The 21600-nt window shown below is 39.9% G+C and overlaps 1 protein-coding gene across 1 annotated transcript in view; it reads right to left on the reverse strand.

Annotated features, from left to right (window-relative positions):
• Positions 1-21600, reverse strand: part of LOC130113067 (uncharacterized) — a 1140561-nt gene that overhangs the window by 577846 nt on the left and 541115 nt on the right. The window lies entirely within an intron of this gene.

The raw sequence follows: 21600 nt of genomic DNA on the forward strand, positions 1-21600 counted from the left end.
GAGTATATCCAGTATTGTGAACTATGGAGTCCAGTTTCACAAACAAAGTGTCCAAATTGTCTGCATTTAACAGCAAACCTTACATTTCTTTCTGAAGGTAGATGTGGACAGTATGCTAGTTGGTTAATTAAGATGAATATGGAAGTGCTCCTTTTGGTTTCATCAAATCTTTGATTTCAGTGAAAATTTCAGTGTCGTGATCATTTCATTTCGACCTTGAGAAAGTCAGTGGGAAGGTTTACTTTGTAGGTGGAGGACATTGGGGCTGTTTTGGTGCATTTGTCTCAGACAATAACAAGTCTGATTCATTTAGATAACTTAAAGGTGGAAGTCCTGACCAGCATGGTAAAAGAACAGGTTTTAAAGTGTTTTTGTTTATCTTCTACTGGATTATATATTGCAGTAAATCCTATACACTAATGGGTCACTCAGATGTACTCAGCAACTTGTACACAAAAGATAAGATCAGATTTGTGTCACAAATTGGCTGCTTCTTTGCTTATTGTTGTTCTTGGTTTTCATACAATATTGCTTACAGTTATATAAAAAAAACACAAGAAAATATTAGAGCATTAGAAATTAGAATTGTACGACACTAACTTTGTCATGGCCCAAAATTAGACAATCTAAAATGTTAATGTAAGCACACTTTAAGGATAATTTAAGTTAATGGTATTAATGATTAAAACCAAATTATGACTTACACGAGCTTCAACTGGCTCTTTCAGTCGCCCTCTCTTTATAAATTAAACCAACAATGTGTGTGTGTGTGTGTGTGTGTGTGTGTGTGTGTGTGTTGGGGGCTTGGTGCCCCCTACAGGTCTCAAAGGTGTTTTTGTTCAGCCCTTCCACTCCCTACCAATACTGTAGCACTCTGCCACAGTCATACACAGCAGAATCTTCTGGCTTTAATTTGGACATTTCCAGATGTGCCCTGCTGTTGCTGTCACCTCTGGTAACTCCCATGAGCCCTTGCATTTTACTGCCATAAAGATTTCCACTGGCATCTGAACATCTATGCCCTATCCTTTCCAGCGCTCCCCGTGTTGGTTGTCTTATCCAAAACATAACACAACAGTTAAACGTAAAGCCACTTCCTCTACAGCCGGGCTCCCCATGTAGTTTTCCCCAAGGATCAAATGATGTCATGCACACCAAGCCAAGGACCACAACACAAGTTGTTTTATGTGCAGTCAGTGACGTGCGGTCAGGGGAGTGCCTATCCTGTGATAATTAAATCAAAATAACCATACAACAAATTCATAACATATCAAGATCTCACTCTAGTTACAAGTATGGTGTGTTATAACGTATTGTAATGATATATTTATGTGCTTGTCCTTTTTAAGTTCTTAAAGGAGAAGAGGGTGGTGAGAATCCCCAACACCCAGTGACTTGATCATGAGCTTGTTTGCGATAAACCGCAGCATGTCTGTAAATCTCCACCCTCAGAGAGTATTATGTGTCTCTGTACAAATGCAGAGCAACGCCATAACAAAATGCCTGAATTTATTGCTGCGAATTTGAAATTACTCCCTCTTATTCATATTATAGGAATTACTGAAGTTAAGTCCAAAAATCAGAAGCACAGAATGAGCCCAGCAGAATTTAATTTGGATGATATATAGAACGTTATAATTTATTTTCAAGGAATATAGACAAAGATAGAGGTAGAGGTTTACTGCTTTATATTCATAAATCATTAGAAGTTAAAGAAATTGCATTAGCAACAGAGTTTGAAGAGAATTTTTTGGTGGAGATCAAATGCAATAACCAAGAGTTTTTGATGGTGGATTTAATTTATAGGTCTGATAGTGGTACAGAAACTAACAATAATAATCTTTTGGTTCTAATGGAAGAGGTGTCAACTAGAAAGTACTTACATAAATTAATTAAGGGTGATTTTATTTTGACAAATATAGACTGGAATTTTAATGATGCAAAGGGGGATAATCTCACATCACTAGATAATGGGTTTCTGGACTGTATTCAGAATGCATTGCTGTTTCAACATGTGCAAGAACCAACAAGGTGGCGAGGTGATGACACAACACATGTGTTGGATCTTATAGTTAGTTACAAATGAGGATAAAATGATAGATAACATTCAGTATTTAGGCCCTTTAGGTAAAAGTGATCATTGTGTCATAATGTTTAAGGTCATTTGTTACACAAAAACGGTGAGAAATGAAACAACAAGAAAAAATTACAACAAGGGGAATTTTGAGGAAGCACGTAGAGATTTGGAAATCTTTGACTGGACTGAAAACCAGGTCCCAGAATAAAAAGCATAAATTCCCCTTGGACGGTATTGCAAAAGGGAAAGTTGTAGAAAAAAATATTCTTGCGAGAAAGGCAATAAAAAGTAAAAAACCAGAGGTACAACATCAATATTGAAGAATTAGAAAGTTTGTGAGAACAAGAACACGTTATTTAAGAAAGTTATACGAAGAAGACTTAGCAAGACAATCTAAACTGAAATCAAAGGTTATCTGGAATTATATTAATAAGAGGACAAAAATTAAGACGTCAGTAGGAGATTTATATAGTAATCAGAAGGATAAGAACTCCCCAAAAACAGACAGATACTGAAAAAGCAGAAATACTGTCAGATTATTTCAGTAGTGTATTGGTGATCGAACCTGTATTTGTGATTACCTGAGTTGCCAAGATTGGAAGTTCAGCAAACAGAATGTTTTATAATAACTTTTTAAGATATAAAACGGCTTCTACATGATATTAACGTCTACAAATCACCACGTCCAGATGTGCTACATCCTAGTATCTTAAAGGAATTGATTAGTGTGATTACTGAACCTCTAACAATGCTGCATAATAAATCATTAGAAGAATCAACTTTACCCTGTGATTGGAAAGAGGCACATATCAGTGCAATTTTCAAAAAAGGAAACAAGTCACTCCCAGGAAATTACAGGCCAGTTAGTCTGACATCTGTAGCATGTAAGACAATGGAAAAACTAATCAGGACATAGTATATTGTTGACCAAATGAAGTCTAACAGACTATTTAGTAACAAGCAGTATGGGTTTTTATCTGGAAGATCGACTACACTTCAGCTTCTTACCGTTCTTGATAAGTGGTCAGCAGCTTTGGATAGAGGGGAATCAGCTGATTGCATATACTGTATGGGCTTTCAAAAAGCTTTTGATAAAGTTACTCATAAAAGACTGCTGTCAAAATTCAAATCTTATGGCATAGACGACAGAGATACAGGATTATTTTACATAATAGGAAACAGCAGGTGGTGGTAAATGGGGCCACTTCAAAATGGAAACCAGTGACCTCTGGAGTTCCACAAGGTTCTGTGTTGGGCCCTGTACTCTTTGTTGTCTATGTAAATGTAACCCACATGATTACATGTACCCTGTGACATATGTAAGTTCCACTAGTAGCCTCTAGGAGGCACACGAGCTACAGAGTTTAAACCATAACAAACAACCGTCAACAATAGAGAAGAGAGAATGAATCTGACGAGAGAAAGACTGGAAGAGAAGAGAAATACGGATATTTTGAAATACAGACAACTTTGGCTATGGATACTTTAAGTATTGATATTTGAACTACGGATATTTGAACTATAGGACATTTGAGCTACGACATAAAGATCCCTCCCACGAAGCTTCCTTGGTGAGCCGCTAGCCAAAGCTAAAAGTAAACAGCTTTCTGTGTTCCATGTAATCATAGCCATTTACGTAGGATATCTTGATTTTATCCAAAGACAGATGATCTCCTGTTGAAGGAAGAAGGAAGACTCTTGTCTCTTGTGTTTTGTACGCTGCTGGAATCCTGGTGAGCTAAGAGTTTAAAATCTTGAAATCTAAAGACTGACAATTTTCGATTGGTTGCTAAGCTAAGCTAACCCAGCTAAAATGTATATCTATGATCCTTAGCAGTTTCCCATATGATTCAGAGCTTTAAAACCAGTCAGGACACCCGATCCATCGGGTTTATTTGATGTAGGAATGTTAGACGTTTTAATATAATAATATGCTTGTTGCCACTAGCCACCGAGCCAACTCGGGCTACATGGCATCCATAGAAACCATAGCAGCCAGCTGGACGTGAATTCACGTTGATAGTGCCGTCTGACCGTCATGCAGCCTGGCTGCGATGACATTGTTTTTAACTGTTCTTACAGCAATAGGCTGTTGTCATTCAACTGCATATTAGTGATATGTAGGAAATGATTTAATTCTGAGAATTGACTCTAGATTTGTGTATTTTTATTTTGTTTGTAATTGTTTGATAGAGAATGCAATTAATAAGGAATCTGTACAATTTTGTGCAGACTGTTTTTTTTTAGTACCCTGAACAATCCCCCCTTGCTACACCTTTTGGAACCCTTGGATACCCCCTTTGGATTGCCCCCATCATCGCCCTGGATTTGGATTCATCATCATCGCCCTCTACATTAACTTGTCCCTGTGATTGTGGTAGGATCTGGACATTGCACCTTGCACAAATTGGAAGACTGAATCATTCCCCCTTTTCTTTTCTTTATTATTTTCTTTGAGTGTACTCATACTTTATTTTGGATTATTTTGTTTAATTTGTTAGTGTAGAATATGGCTGCATAAGTAATATATTAGAAGGGTATAAAATAGAATATAGATAGATATAGACAATAAATAGAATATTAGGAAGAACTTTTAAAAAGTATAATATAGTAATATATATATATAACACATCTCATTTAGTATTGATATTGAAATAACTTGACTTTGAGCTGTTGAAATAAATTGTTTTTTATTGTAAACTATACCCACGAGTGTGTGTGTTGTCTTTGGGGTGAGTACTAGAATCTGGTCTAGAAAAAAACCTACACCAATCTCCACTGAACTTAGACATTAGACGGTAAACTGTCCCTGCGCAAGCATAGGCCCATTCCCCTGTTGTGCAGGTTACATAAATTATTTACCAAGTGTGATACAATCTGATTCATACATTTTTGCGGACGATACAAAAATATTTAGAATAATTAATAAGGACGCTGCTACAGCCCATCTTCAAGCAGACCTCCATAGCACGAGCAACGGGTGAAATAGGTGGCTACTGATGTATTCAAAGAATATGGAGTACTTATTTACAAATATTAACAGATTGCAATTGCCGTATTTTATGCTTAATCATTAAACACGTTTAAGAGAGGGTCATAATCATTCAAATGGTGATGTCCTGGTTTTGGAGTATATCCAGTATTGTGAACTATGGAGTCTAGTTTCACAAACAAAGTGTCCAAATTGTCTGCATTTAACAGCAAACCTTACATTTCTTTCTGAGGGTAGATGTGGACAGTATGCTAGTTGGTTAATTAAGATGAATATGGAAGTGCTCCTTTTGGTTTCATCAAATTTTTGATTTCAGTGAAAATTTCAGCGTCGTGATCATTTCATTTCCGACCTTGAGAAAGTCAGTGGGAAGGTTTACTTTGTAGGTGGAGGACATTTGGGCTGTTTTGGTACATTTGTCTCAGACAATAACAAGTCTGATTCATTCAGATAACTTAAAGGTGCAAGTCCTGACCAGCATGGTAAAAGAACAGGTTTTAAAGTGTTTTTGTTTATCTTCTACTGGATTATATATTGCAGTAAATCCTATACACTAATCAGTCACTCAGATGTACTCAGCAACTTGTACACAAAAGATAAGATCAGATTTGTGTCAAATTGTCTGCCTCTTTGCTTATTGTTATTCTTGGTTTTCATACAATATTGCTTACAGTTATAAAAAAACTAATACAAAAGAAAATATTAGAGCATTAGAAATTAGAATTGTACTACATTAACTTTGCCATGGCCCAAAATTAGACAATCTAACATTTTAATTTAAGCATACTTTAAGCATAATTTAAGGTAATGGCATTCATAATTAAAACCAAATTACGACTTACACGAGCTTCAACTGGCTCTTTCAGTCGCCCTCTCTTTATAAATTAAACCACCGATGAGTTTGTGTGTGTGTGTGTGTGTGTGTGTTTGTGTGTGTGTGTGTGTGTGTGTATGTGTGTGTGTTGGGGGATTGGTGCCCCCTATAGGTCTCAGGTATTTTTGTTCAGCCCTTCCACTCACTAGTACCACCACAGTATTGGTATTGTGTGGAAGGGCTGAACAAAAATACAGGGCGGTACAGTGGGACAACACTTGACTTAAAAGTATGTCCACCTCCAGCAATGACTGTCATGCGACACAGTCTGCAGAGTATAGTTTTCTGTTTGGTGTTGGGTTTTTTAAGTCCAGACCATGTCCACACAATAGAAGTTGCAACCCTTTTAGTAACAAATTCATCTCCCCCATCTTGGGTTGGTTTGGATGCCTCCACTTGTTCTGTATTTGTAATTTCACTCACCTCCATGTTTCCTCGTCACGTCATCTACTTCGTCTTTATCATCTTAACTTTTATGGCGGTTGGGGAAGGCCCAAGATGGCATCGTGGGAACATCTCTATTTGGTAGCTCTACAAAAATGTGCATTAATCTCTGCAACAGACATGTTACAATCTACTAGGTCAAGTCCAAGTACTTAACAATCAACGTTAACTACTTTTACCCTATCAAAGCCCTATCAAAGTTTGGTTTCGTGGACTTCTTTTGTAAAACTATCAAACTCTTTATAATAACGGTAGTAGCTCAATTAAGTTAAAATATAGTACTTCTCCAAGTTCAACCTTTATCGCGGAGTTAGACAAGGTTGTCCCATTTCCCCTTATCGCTTTTTGATCACTGCACAACTTCTTGCTACTTACAGTTTCAACAGTGATTTGCAGGGTGTAGTGGTTGCGTACAAACAGGTCTTCATCAGTCAGCTGGCAGACGATACAGCCCTCTTCTTAAAAGATGCTACTCAAATTCCTCGTGCTTTGGACCTTATTAAGAATTTTCCAGTGCTTCCGGTTTATATTTAAATATGAACAAATGTGAATTAATGCCTACCAAGACATATGAAATGTCATCTGTATGTGGTATTCCAATTAAGAATCAAGTTACATATTTGGGTGTAAATATTAAAATAGATGAATCTGTAAGATGTTCTTTGAATTTTGAGCAAGTCATTGAAAGGCCAGGCAAAGAATGTAATATATGGTTACAGAGAGAGCTATCATTAAGAGGGAGACGTCTTCTCTCAAAAGCTGAAGGCATTTCAAGACTAACTATGTCTCTTTCCTTCCCTGTTGAGAATTCAACTGCAAAAAATATTGATAACCTTTTGTTTGAATAACAAGACAGATTTTGTAAAAAGAACTTTTATTATGAATACTACTGATTGTGGAGGATTAAACATTTTGGATTTTACAACATTAAACAATACATTTAAGAGTAATTATATAAGACAGTTGGTGAAAAACACCGCTCCCTTATGGAATTTCATCCCTAATTATATTTTTTTCTATAATAGGTGGCCTGAAATTTCTTCTACAATGCAATTATGATATTCTTAAAATACCCGTAAAATTATCAAACTTTCATAAGCAATCTGTTGGCTTGGTCTCTCCTACATAAACACAACTTTACTCCTCGTAAATACTTTATATGGAACAACAGGAATATCGTTTATAAAAATCACTCATTATTCTTTGGAAACTGGTTTAACAATGATATTAGGTTGGTGGGTGAACTGCTTAACTCAGAAGGTCACTTGCTGAATTACTCTGAATTTTTATCAAAATTTAAAATCCCAGTACCTGCAAAGGAGTATGCAGTTGTTTTTGATGCCATTCCTTCCGGTGCTCTGATGCTGATAAGAGACTCAAAATTAAGTGTTTCTGTTGTTCCCTCTATAGAGCTGGATGGATCTGTAATCAGTAAACTGTGTTTCATATTATCGTAAAAGTAGAAATAGATGTGTTAGAGCTTCATTCCAAAGAGATATAGTATCAATACCTTATGTAAAATATTTCTAGGAAAAATTTGTGGAGAACATTCCTTGGAAAAGAGTTTGGACTTTACCTCTCAAATACCTGTTAACTCATAAAGTGAGAGAAATCACGTTTAAACTAACTCATAGATTCTACCCTGCTAAATTATATCTTAAAAGGCTTAAAAATGATGTTGATATTGGTTGCTCGTTTTGTGTTACTATGCCTGAAACTGCTCTGCATCTGTTTTGGTATTGTACACATACTAAAAAGTTTTGGTCTGACGTCCTTTATTTTATTCAAATACACATTATTGCTGATCTTTCCTTTACCTTTACCTCTCTGAGCATCACATATTGCGGCGGATGTGTTCAATTTAAAGTCAGGTGAAAGCCTGGTGCGTCTCACACAGACGCTAAGGGTGCGTCGTGCGTCAGTATCAGACGCCAAACATTTCCCATGACGTCAGCATCCTTCTTCTCGTAACTGGCTACATCTTGGACCCTGGCTGGTCTACAAGGGACTCGGAGGAGGTCTGGCCCCTAGACGTGCAGTACGCAGGCCCGCCGGGGTGTGTGGAGATTCCCTGATGCCCACCACCCAGCCCCCAGCTATGGGGTAAATAGTGCCACCTAGTGGATACCTCGGGTCTGTGGGGGTAAACCCCTACACAACATCAACGTCTACACTGCTGTGGTTTTTTGTTTTTCTTGCCCTTTTGTGAGTGTTTAAGTGGGAGAGTACTGCTGCCGCCGTGTGTGGCTGCTGCTTCTCCCTCTCGTAGCCCCCCTTCCCCTCCACCCCTGTATGTCTGTTGTGTTTATCTGTTGTCTTCTTTCACCCCGTTTACTGTAAAGCCACTTTGAGTGTTAGAGAAGCGCTATAGAAGTTTAACTTAGTGGTATTATTATTAAAATATAAAGTTTCTTATAGTCCTAATATGGCACCCATTTATTTGGAGAAGAATGAGATGTGAATTTAGATAAGATTTGTAAACCTTTATATATTTCTTCATAAATAGGTTTATTTAGGTACTCTCAGTAGAATGCTATTTTCCCTCCACTTTTTTACTTTTACATTTATTCAAAGGGTGTTTTTGTGTTTCATCAGGAAACAGTGGTTGAAGTTTTTAGTGAGTTGAGGTTGTGTCATCTGGTGGATCATCTCTTAACTGTTCAGGGACAGAGAGGGTTTTTGTACAGGTCTACCAGTGGTTTGTGTTACTGTGTGTCTCTGGCACAATAATACACACCTGAGTCTTCAGGCTGCATATTCTGTCCTGTTAGAGTCGCTGTCTTACTGGAAGCTTCTAAAGAGATACTGAACTTGTTTTTTAGTGACTCTTTGTAGTATGTGGCCCCAGTAGATATCCATCCAATCCACTCCAGTCCTTTTCCTGCAGGCTGTCTGATCCAGGCTGTGTAATAGCTATCAACAGAATAAGAGACCTGACAGGTGATGGTCAGTGGTTGTCCCTGCTGGACAGTCAGAGACGCTGGTTGATTCAACTGCTGACTGTTCACACCTGTAGAAGAGAGAGAAAAAAGTTGAAAACTCAACTTTGTACCTCAGTACAGAAAGGATAAACAGAAGAAGCTTTGTGGTCCTGAATGTTTCTCCCTCAAAGAGACTCACAGGATCCAGCTGCCAGCAGCAGCAGCAGCAGAGCTACAGACAACATGATTTGTGTTGAAGTTGAACTGCTGGGAGCTGCTCTTCTTCTGGTCCAACTAAGAGCCTGGTATGAACTTCTTATAGTGGACTAACAAGGAAGTATACTTTGCATAGAATAGGACACCTACATACTAAAGTGTTCCAGGAATAGTCACTAGTCTTATGTAAATATGAATAGAGCTTGATTGCTTGTTTTCTAATAATCTTCCCTGAACACACACAGCAAAACCTTACATTTCTTTCTCAAGATAGATTTGAATAACAACTTGGTGACCTGACACAAATACAGAAGTGGACATGTTCTTTGTGCCAGTCTTAGATTTCAGTGAAAGACTGGATTGCTGGATCATTTTAATTCCAGCTTGAGAAAGTGAATGTGAAGGATTACTTTGTATGTGGAGTACATTTGGGCTGTTTTGATGTGTCCGTCTTGCACAATAAAACACCTGCTTCACTCAAATAACTGACAGGTGGATGTCCTGAGCAGCAAAGCAGAGGAACTACAAGGGTTTTGTACTGTATATACCAACTAGTAAAATGCTCCACACAAATACATAACTCATGTGTACTTAGTATTGTTACATAAATGATGAGCTCAGGTGTTGCTGATCAACGAGACTCTTTTTAGTCATCTTTATTGTTCTTGCCTTCATGCAATAGTACCAGCACTTATTTTACTTTGGTCCCTTTTAGCCCATGGTGTTATCGACAGTTATTTTCTGCTATTTTCTAGTGTACTTCTCTTCTCCAGCAAATATTCATATTCACCCAAATTAATGTTGACAGCAGGTGTTCCCTTCACAGTAAATACTATGTGTTAAGTCCCCTTTGCTAACATTACTGACTGACATCTTACTTCCTCAAAAAGTTGTCTTAGTGTCATGTGGGACATATTCCTCCCCACTACTGTCTGAGTGTACAGCAACAAAAAGACACAACACCCCATGCTATTTACAGTAACTTGAGACATTACCCATCTTTAATGCTCAGTATCATGTTTCTGCTTTGGCTGCTTCTGTCCACTGCTTGTATGTATTCTAAGAGGGGTTTATGCTCCATGGTTGGTGGATATAATGCTTCCACTATTGTGTACAGTAAGTGGATATATATATACACACACAGAGAGAGAGAGAGATCCTTTCTTCGTTAAAAAAAAATCATTGGTATCCAGTAAATATTCCTAACAGACATACTAACATATCTGATGCATTAATATCTCAGTTGGGTATTTATCTTGACAGAATATAAAGTTTAAAAACCAGCCATCATTTGACCGCCCATGGTGGTTTTAGGTAGGAGTGAAATCCCGGTCGTTCTAGTGTTAAACAGGTAAAGTCAAACACTACAGGCAAGTATCCATGAGAAAGGTCCACCAATCAGCAAACACAATCCTAAACCACCAAACCCAAATACATTGAAAATAAACCAACACATCGTGCAAAACATTAGTAGCCATTGGTCTCTCCTTTATCATGACAGTTACTTAACTGAACACACAAACGCATTAGAAGTTAATCACACACATAAACATAGTAGTATGTGTCTCCTACTGAGCTAAACGCCACCAAAATTCAGGTGATGCATGCTGCACCTCCGCTGGCCACATGCCACCCCACGCCGGCCACTGAGAAAACGGAGCCCAGCCAGCTGCACAGCAGTATGCCAACCAGCAATCTAACAACCAAAATAATGCCTCCAAAACACTCAACATTCTGTTAATACAACTTAAACTACAGCTACACAGACACCAGAGACCTTTCATTTGTGCGCGCAGTCCCCCATCTACAGGATTTACTGTGTAATAGCACCTAAACTAGACTCCATGTGTAGGTATAATCCGTGGATAGTGAAAATGAATCTGGTAAGTAAATAAACATAAATTAAGAAAGGAAAATAAAAAATAATCAGACCTTTGTACTTCTTCCTAAACTGTGTAATGTTTGTACTTTGTTTGAGCTCCATGGTCAGACTGTTCCACAATTTTACCCCACAGATTGAAATCCCCATGCTCTTCAAAGTTGTACGAACACATAATTTCTTGGAGGTTAATTTCCCTCTCAAATGATATTCTGGAGGATGTGCTCGAAATATCGGGGCATCACATTGTCCAGCCTCCCTGGGAAAGTGTACTCTAGGGTGCTGGAAAGGAGCCTCGAACCGATTGTCGAACCTCGGATCAAGGAGGAACAATGCAGATTCCGTCCTGGCCGTGGAACAACATACCAACTCTTTACCCTTGCGGAATTGCTCAGGCCAGTCTACATGTGTTTTGTGGACTTGGAGAAGTCTTACGACCTTGTACCCCGGGGCACTCTGTTAGGGGTACTGAAGGAGTATGGGGTACCGGGGCAGTTACAACAAGCCACCCAGTCTTTGTATAACCAAAGTGAGAGCTGTGTCAGCATTCTCGGCACAAAGTCAAACATGTTTTCGGTGGGTGTTGGACTCCGCCAAGCTTGTCCCTTGTCTCCTATTCTGTTGGTGATTTTCATGGACAGGATCTCAAGGCGCAGCCAAGGTGACAAGTGTTTCCATTTTGGGAACCTCAGAATTGAATCTCTGCTGTTTGGAGATGATGCTTTTTTTGTTGGCTTCATCAGAACGCGACCTCCAGCACGCAGTGGGGCGGTTTGTGAAATGGCCGGGATGAGAGTCAGAACCTCCAAGTCTGAGGCCATGGTTCTCTACCGGAAATGGTGGATTGCTCCCTCCGGGTTGGGGATGAGTTGTTCCCTCAAGTGGAGGAGCTCAAGTATCTCGGGGTCTTGTTCACGAGTGAGGGTAGGATGGAGAGGGAGATTGGCAGGTGGATTGGTGCAGCATCAGCAGTAATGTGGACGTTGTACTGGACCGTTGTGGTGAAGAGGAAGATGAGCCGGAAGGCAAAGCTCTCAATTTACCAGTCAATCTTCGTTCCAACCCTCACCTATGGTCATGAGCTTTGGGTAGTGACTGAAAGGGTGAGATTGCGGGTACAAGTGGCTGAAATTAGTTTTCTCCGCAGCTACAAATTCTCTTAATGAGCGCACCAAATCAGCGGCGTTACATAGGTCAGGCTCCACAGCCTGGAGGGAAGTGCTTGTCTTTTGAAATGGTTGGAGAAAAGTATTCCACAAGCTGCAAAGGAAAGCCGTCTCGAGACGTTCCATTTTCTTGATGAGTGCTCGTGCCTCATTACGAGTGGTCACATTTTGGTTTGGGTCATCAGATATTTTTTTAATAGACTGCTGGATATTAACATAATTCAGGCAGAGTGCCTTTGTAGCTTGGGCATGCGCGGACCACCGCGTATCGGACAGGCTTTTAAGCGTCTCAGTTGGCTTGTTATCGTCTGGCTGTAACCCCGAGGTAACCATCTGCCAGCGCGAGGTTGACTTGGAACAAACTTGGAAAAGGCGCCGCACCAAAGACAAACGCTCGTCTGTCTCAAGACAGCAGGTAACACGTGTTACTCCCCCTAAACTGAGCGCGTGGGCAGCGACCGGAAGCCACTCCACTCGTGGATTAATCTCCCGTATGCGTGACTGCAACCCTTTGTACGACCCTGCCATGTTGCCAGCATGGTCATAGCACTGGGCTCTGCAGTTGGCTATATCGAGATCCATCTCCTGCAAAGCAGCGAGAACTGAACTGCACGACGCTTCTCCTGTGCGACTTGCTGTTGGTAAAACTTCAGGAAACGCTCCTCAATGGAGCCGTCGGGCGACACGTGACATAACGCATAATGAACGTAAGGTGATCTACTGCGAAACATCCACACCGGTCTCCTCCTCTTTACGTGTGTATGGACACGCTTCTGCAAGTCACTTATACGTGTTCATTGACACGTATCTTACAGATGCCGCTAGGGGCGCCCTGTAGCCTACTAGGTCTGTCGTGACCATGGTCATGACGCAATAGAATGTCAAAAATGTTGAACAAAGATGGCGGAGCGAATGTTCCTGACTGCTGTCTTTGCCGACTTCTCCCAGAAAGTACAGCTGTTTAACCTCTTCAGTGACGTCTGTCACCGCTTTAGAGTGACATGCACGCTCCCAATGTCCCTTTTTATGACAGTTGTTACACTTCCTGTTCATTGCAGGACACTTCCGCTCATCGGTGTGCTGCGTCTTGCCGCACCTCCCGCATTCGTCTACTATGTTGGTTGCAGGACTGCTGCCACCATGACGCTGTCCGCCCTTTTTGTTGCGCCCCCAGTGGCCAGAAGACGGGATTGCGGCCCCAATGGCAACTAATACGTGTCCATATACACGTATTTCGGTCTCGCAAAAACGTGTCCTCTGACACGTACGTATTGCGAAACATCAGGAGTCGAGTCGACACTGATGGAGAATTACTTTGCGATCTTCAGTTGACTTATTATTTCTGAAAGCACCTTTTGTCCCATCAGCCCGATAAATTCTTCACAAATATTTGAAGAAAGCTAGGAAGGATTTGCTCGGCCAGCGCTCCCATATTTATTGATGTGTGCTTTTACAAAAGGATCAAATTGGCTTATCACTTCTAACATGCCTAAATAATTGCCATTACTTGGAAGACCAAATAACTCGCTGTCACCCCTAAAAGGCAGCCCACGCTCGGATAAAAACTTAATAACTGCCACCACCCGTTTGAGCACATCTTTCCAGCAATCACATTCACTCTCCAGTTGTTTTTTCAGGTCTGAGTCGATCTGTCCTTTATCTGCCGTCCTAGCAATCCACGCAAGCATCGCCTTCCTGTGGGAGTCAGAGCCTTCATGCTCAACTAGGCCATCATGGGCATGTGTCCAATCATTATAGCCATTATTAACAAATGGCTTTGAATGTGATGTTATGTCCCCGAACAAGCGACGGACGAAACAAAACACCACTCCTTTAGATGGGGAGTAAAGGAGCCACTCACGGGGCACATATTCTCCATTAACAGGCCTTCGATTGAATAAAGTTTTTGAAAAACACCGCTTTTGATGTTTATATTGTCTCTCAGAAGCTGAGAAATCCACGTTTTTATTCTGGCATGATTCTGGCCCTTTGCTTGCCCAATAAGTCCGCACATCTTCATTAATGTTACCCCAGCGTGCTGCATCTGTACTGTATGGATCCTCATCCACGTTTGACCTGGCAGCTTGATCGGGGTGGCTACTAATGCTGCTGCTGCTACACCATCAGCATTAGTAGCCAAGGGCTCTGCGGTCGATTCTCTGGGGTCGGCTGCTGTGATATTGAAGTCCGCGTTCTCGTCGCTAGGCTGTTTGACCGGATCTTCGCCTGGGTCGGCTGATGGTGTGCTGTTGGGAGCAGCAGGGCTAGTGAGTGCTGCTGCTGCTGCTGGGCCTGGAAGTGCTGCTGCTGCTGCTGCTGCTGCTGCTGGATGATTAGCAGCGCTGCCACTTGTAGCTGGGTCGAGCTCTTTGGCAGCGGCGCTCAATTTCTTCCCCACGGGCAACTGATCAGCAGGAGCCTTACCGAAATATCCAGTAAGTTTCGGAATCTTTTTAAGCAGTTCTTGCTCACGAAGCTCCTTGAGTTTCTGTGTCTTTCTTTTTTGATAACCACTTTCAAATTTACGCGGTGGCTGAGACTCTGACATTTTGATTGCATCGATTTGAATTAGTAAACTAGCTGTTGTTTACCCACAATCTCAAAACCAACGTGCACCTGCGCATTGCATACCACTTTTGAAGAGAACATGGCCCCTGATTGGTTATAAACGAGGTAGGCTAAGGTAGCATTTAGATACACGTACAACCCAGGGTCAGCTAAGGTAACGTGAACATGAAAGACACACATTGCCATTTCGACGATAGACTTCAAGCACTATTTGGAGGGGGGGAGGGGGCTCGGATTCGGGGGAGATTTCGGACTTGGGGCCTATAAAAAAATTAAAGTATATATGTTTTCCCCTTCTATCATAGGCCCTCTCTCCTGATTGGCCCCTGGGCTCAAGCCCAGGTAAGCCCGTGCATAGATCCGTGCCTGATCGCTCGGTAGTAGATTGTTTCTTGCTTTGAACATTATTTGTGTTGTGTTAAATTCTACTAAATCCCTGAACTTTTAGGCACTTGACTTTAAAAATAGCTTGTTGGTGTGGTCACTATATCCTACATTGTGAACTGTCCTTATGGCTCTTTTTTGTAGTGTACATAATGGTTGTAGGTTGGTGTTGTAGGTGTTACCCCATACCTCACACAGTAGATCAGGTATGGTAAAATAAATTAACAATACAGAGTGTACAATGACTTATGATCCAGAATGTGTCTTGCTTTTCTCATGACTGCAATGCTCCTTGCCAGCTTTGCTCACACATATGTTATGTGAGGTTTCCAGCAGATCTTGTGGTCTAGTATCACACCTAGACATTTATTTTCATATACTCTTTCTAGTTGGATATTTTCTATCACTACTTTTACTTTGCTGTTTATTTTATAATTTCCAAACAACATAAATACATAATGTAGAGCAAAATATAAAGTTTCTTATAGTCCCAATATGGCATCCATTTATTTGGAAAAAGAATGAGATGTGAATCTGGGTAAAATTACTAAATACATAGCTATTTATTCATGAATAGATTTATTTAGATGCTCTCAATAGAATGCTAATTTCCCTCCACTTTTTTACTTTTACATTTATTCAAAGGGTGTTTTTGTGTTTCATCAGGAAACAGTGGTTGAAGTTTTTAGTGAGTTGAGGTTGTGTCATCTGGTGGATCATCTCTTAACTGTTCAGGGACAGAGAGGGTTTTTGTACAGGTCTACCAGTGGTTTGTGTTACTGTGTGTCTCGGGCACAATAATACACAGCTGAGTCTTCAGGCTGCATATTCTGCCCTGTTAGAGTCGCTGTCTTACTGGAAGCTGCCAAAGAGATACTGAACTTGTTTTTTAGTGACTCTTTGTAGTATGTGTATGAAGCACTTTTCATTCCAATCCACTCCAGTCCTTTTCCTGCAGGCTGTCTGATCCAGGCTGTGTAATAGCTACTAAAAGAATAAGAGACCTGACAGGTGATGGTCAGTGGTTGTCCTGGCTGGACAGTCAGAGACGCTGGTTGATTCAACTGCTGACTGTTCACACCTGTAGAAGAGAGAGAAAAAAGTTGAAAACTCAACTTTGTGCCTCAGTGCAGAAAGGATAAACAGAAGAAGCTTTGTGGTCCTGAATGTTTCTCCCTCAAAGAGACTCACAGGATCCAGCTGCCAGCAGCAGCAGCAGCAGAGCTACAGACAACATGATTTGTGTTGAAGTTGAACTGCTGGGAGCTGCTCTTCTTCTGGCCCAACTAAGAGCCTGGTATGAACTTCTTATAGTGGACTAACAAGGAAGTATACTTTGCATAGAAAATCACCCCGCCACAATAATGTATTCAAAGAACATGGAGTACTTATTTACAAATATTAACAGATTGCAATTGCCGTAGTTTATGATTAATCAATAAACACGTTTAAGAGAGGGTCATAATCATTCAAATGGGTTTGTCCTGGTTTTGGAGTATATCCAGTATTGTGAACTATGGAGTCTAGTTTCACAAACAAAGTGTCCAAATTGTCTGCATTTAACAGCAAACCTTACATTTCTTTCTGAAGGTAGATGTGGACAGTATGCTAGTTGGTTAATTAAGATGAATATGGAAGTGCTCCTTTTGGTTTCATCAAATCTTTGATTTCAGTGAAAATTTCAGTGTCGTGATCATTTCATTTCGACCTTGAAAAAGTCAGTAGGAAGTTTTACTTTGTAGGTGGAGGACATTGGGGCTGTTTTGGTGCATTTGTCTCAGACAATAACAAGTCTGATTCATTCAGATAACTTAAAGATGGAAGTCCTGACCAGCATGGTAAAAGAACAGGTTTTAAAGTGTTTTTGTTTATCTTCTACTGGATTATATATTGCAGTAAATCCTATACACTAATCGGTCACTCAGATGTACTCAGCAGCTTGTACACAAAAGATAAGATCAGATTTATGTCACAAGTTGGCTGCTTCTTTGCTTATTGTTGTTCTTGGTTTTCATACAATATTGCTTACAGTTATAAAAACAATCAAAATAAAATATTAGAGCATTAGAAATTAGAATTGTACTACACTAACTTTGCCATGGCCCAAAATTAGACAATCTAAAATGTTAATGTAAGCATACTTTAAGGATAATTTAAGTTAATGGCTTTCATGATTAAAACCAAATTATGACTTACACGAGCTTCAACTGGCTTTTAGTTGCCCTCTCTATATAAATTAAACCACCAATGTGTGTGTGTGTGTGTGTGTGTGTGTGTGTTGGGGGATTGGTACCCCTTATAGGTCCCAGGTATTTTTTTTCAGCCCTTCCACTCACTAGTACCAAAAAATACAGGGCAGTACAGTGGGACAACACTTGACTTAAAAGTATGTCCACCTCCAGCAATGACTGTCATGCGACACAGTTTGCAGAGTATAGTTTTCTTTTTGGTGTTGGGTTTTCTAAATCCAAACCATGTCCACACAAAAAAAGTTGCAACCCATTTAGTAACAAATTCATCTCCCCCATCTTGGGTTGGTTTGGATGCCTCCTCTTGTTCTGTATTTGTAATTTCACTCACCTCCATGTTTCCTCGTCACGTCATCTACTTCGTCTTTATCATCTTAACTTTTATGGCGGTTGGGGAAGGACCAAGATGGCATCGTAGGAACATCTCTATTTGGTAGCTCTACAAAAATGTGCATTAATCTCTGCAACAGACATGTTACAATCTACTAGGTCAAGTCCAAGTACTTAACAATCAACGTTAACTACTTTTGCCCTATCAAAGCCCTATCAAAGTTTGGTTTCGTGGACTTCTTTTGTAAAACTATCACACTCTTTATAATAATGGTAGTCGCTCAAGTAAGTTAAAATATAGTACTTCTCCAAGTTCAACCGTTATCGCGGAGTTAGACAAGGTTGTCCCATTTCCCCTTATCGCTTTTTGATCACTGCACAACTTCTTGCTACTTACAGTTCCAATAGTGATTTGCAGGGTGTAGTGGTTGCGGACAGACAGGTCTTCATCAGTCAGCTGGCAGACGATACAGTCCTCTTCTTAAAAGATACTACTCAAATCCCTTGTGCTTTGGACCTTATTAAGAATTTTCCAATGCTTCCGGTTTATGTTTAAACATGAACAAATGTGAATTAATGCCTATCAAGACATATAAAATGTCATCTGTATGTGGTATTCCAATTAAGAATCAAGTTACATATTTGGGTGTAAATATTAGAATAGATGAATCTGTAAGATTTTCTTTGAATTTTGAGCCAGTCATTGAAAGGCCAGGCAAAAAATGTAATATATGGTTACAGAGAGAGCTATCATTAAGAGGGAGACGTCTTCTCTCAAAAGCTGAAGGCATTTCAAGACTAACTTATGTCGCTCTTTCCTTCCCTGTTGAGAATTCAACTGCAAAAAATATTGATAACCTTTTGTTTGAATAACAAGACACATTTTGAACTTTTATTATGAATACTACTGGTTGTGGAGGATTAAACATTTTGGATTTTACAACATTAAACAATACATTTAAGAGTAATTATATAAGACAGATCGTGAAAAACACCGCTTCCTTATGGAATTTCATCCCTAATTATATTTTTTTCTATAATAGGTGGCCTGAAATTTGTTCTACAATGCAATTATGATATTCTTAAAATACCCGTAAAATTATCAAACTTTCATAAACAATTTCTGTTGGCTTGGTCTCTCCTACATAAACACAACTTCTCTCCTCGTAAATACTTTATATGGAACACCAGGAATATCGTTTATAAAAATCACTCATTATTCTTTGGAAACTGGTTTAACAATGATATTAGGTTGGTGGGTGAACTGCTTAACTCAGAAGGTCACTTGCTGAATTACTCTGAATTTTTATCAAAATTTAAAATCCCAGTACCTGCAAAGGAGTATGCAGTTGTTTTTGATGCCATTCCTTCCGGTGCTCTGATGCTGATGAGACTCAAAATTAAGAGTTTCTGTTGTTCCCTCTATAGAGCTGGATGGATCTGTAATCAGTAAACTGTGTTTCAAATTATTGTAAAAGTAGAAATAGATGTGTTAGAGCTTCATTCCAAAGAGATATAGTATCAATACCTTATGTAAAATTTTTCTAGGAAAAAATTGTGGAGAACATTCCTTGGAAAAGAGTTTGGACTTTACCTCTCAAACACCTGTTATCTAACAAAGTGAGAGAAATCATGTTTAAACTAACTCATAGATTCTACCCTGCTAAATTATATCTTAAAAGGCTTAAAAATGATGTTGATATTGGTTGCTCGTTTTGTGTTACTATGCCTGAAACTGCTCTGCATCTGTTTTGGTATTGTACACAAACTAAAAAGTTTTGGTCTGACGTCCTTTATTTTATTCAAATACACATTATTGCTGATCTTTCCTTTACCTTTGAAAATGTACTTCTTGGCTTCTTTGATTTTAAGGAGAAAGCTGACAATTTTTTTATTATAAGTCTTATATTTTTACTTGCCAAGTGTCATATTCATAAGTGTAAATTTAGAAATTCTAAGCCTTCTTTCACCGCATTCAGAAACGAACTTGAACCTTATTTGGATGCTGTTAGGTCATCTACCAATGTGAAAGCAGTGAAAACTATACATCTGTACTTATATGTGGTCTCATAATATTGAGTTGGTACTTGTGGCATCTTTATAATGTGCATCCCCCCTGGCAAGTGTTTTAATTGTATCTGTTTATCAGATGTGTGTATTTTTGTGTAAAAATATATGGGTTGGCAAACAACGTAATGGTGTGTATTATTACCACCACCATCTGGTATATGGACATGAGCTGCTGCCCAAGTCACATGAACCAGCTCCCGTGGTTGAAACAAACACTTCCGGGTGACAAAGCGTCTCATAATGCTGCGGTTGGGGTACGACTGGAGCTACTGGATGGCCGGAGCAGTTGCTCTGAGCATCACATATTGCGGCGGATGTGTTCAGTTTAAAGTCAGGTGAAAGCCTGGTGCGTCTCACACAGACGCTAAGGGTGCGTCGTGCGTCAGTATCAGACGCCAAACATTTCCCATGACGTCAGCATCCTTCTTCTCATAACTGGCTACATCTTGGACCCTGGCTGGTCTACAAGGGACTCGGAAGAGGTCTGGCCCCTAGACGTGCGGTACGCAGGCCCGCCGGGGTGTGTGGAGATTCCCTGATGCCCACCACCCAGCCCCCAGCTATGGGGTAAATAGTGCCACCTAGTGGATACCTCGGGTCTGTGGGGTAAACCCCTACACAACATCAACGTCTACACTGCTGTGGTTTTTTGTTTTTCTTGCCCTTTTGTGAGTGTTTAAGTGGGAGAGTACTGCTGCCGCCGTGTGTGGCTGCTGCTTCTCCCTCTCGTAGCCCCCCTTCCCCTCCACCCCTGTATGTCTGTTGTGTTTATCTGTTGTCTTCTTTCACCCCGTTTATTGTAAAGCCACTTCGAGTGTTAGAGAAGCGCTATAGAAGTTTAATTTAGTGGCATTATTATTAAAATATAAAGTTTCTTATAGTCCTAATATGGCACCCATTTATTTGGAGAAGAATGAGATGTGAATTTAGATAAGATTTGTAAACCTTTAGATATTTCTTCATAAATAGGTTTATTTAGATGCTCTCAATAGAATGCTATTTTCCCTCCACTTTTTTACTTTTACATTTATTCAAAGGGTGTTTTTGTGTTTCATCAGGAAACAGTGGTTGAAGTTTTTAGTGAGTTGAGGTTGTGTCATCTGGTGGATCATCTCTTAACTGTTCAGGGACAGAGAGGGTTTTTGTACAGGTCTACCAGTGGTTTGTGTTACTGTGTCTCTCGGGCACAATAATACACAGCTGAGTCTTCAGGCTGCATATTCTGTCCTGTTAGAGTCGCTGTCTTACTGGAAGCTGCTAAAGAGATACTGAACTTGTTTTTTAGTGACTCTTTGTAGAATGTGTATGAAGCACTTTTCATTCCAATCCACTCCAGTCCTTTTCCTGCAGGCTGTCTGATCCAGGCTGTGTAATAGCTACTAAAAGAATAAGAGACCTGACAGGTGATGGTCATTGGTTGTCCTGGCTGG

The sequence above is a fragment of the Lampris incognitus genome, chromosome 5 (assembly GCF_029633865.1).
Source record: "Lampris incognitus isolate fLamInc1 chromosome 5, fLamInc1.hap2, whole genome shotgun sequence".
In the NCBI taxonomy this organism is placed as follows: Eukaryota; Metazoa; Chordata; class Actinopteri; order Lampriformes; family Lampridae; genus Lampris; species Lampris incognitus.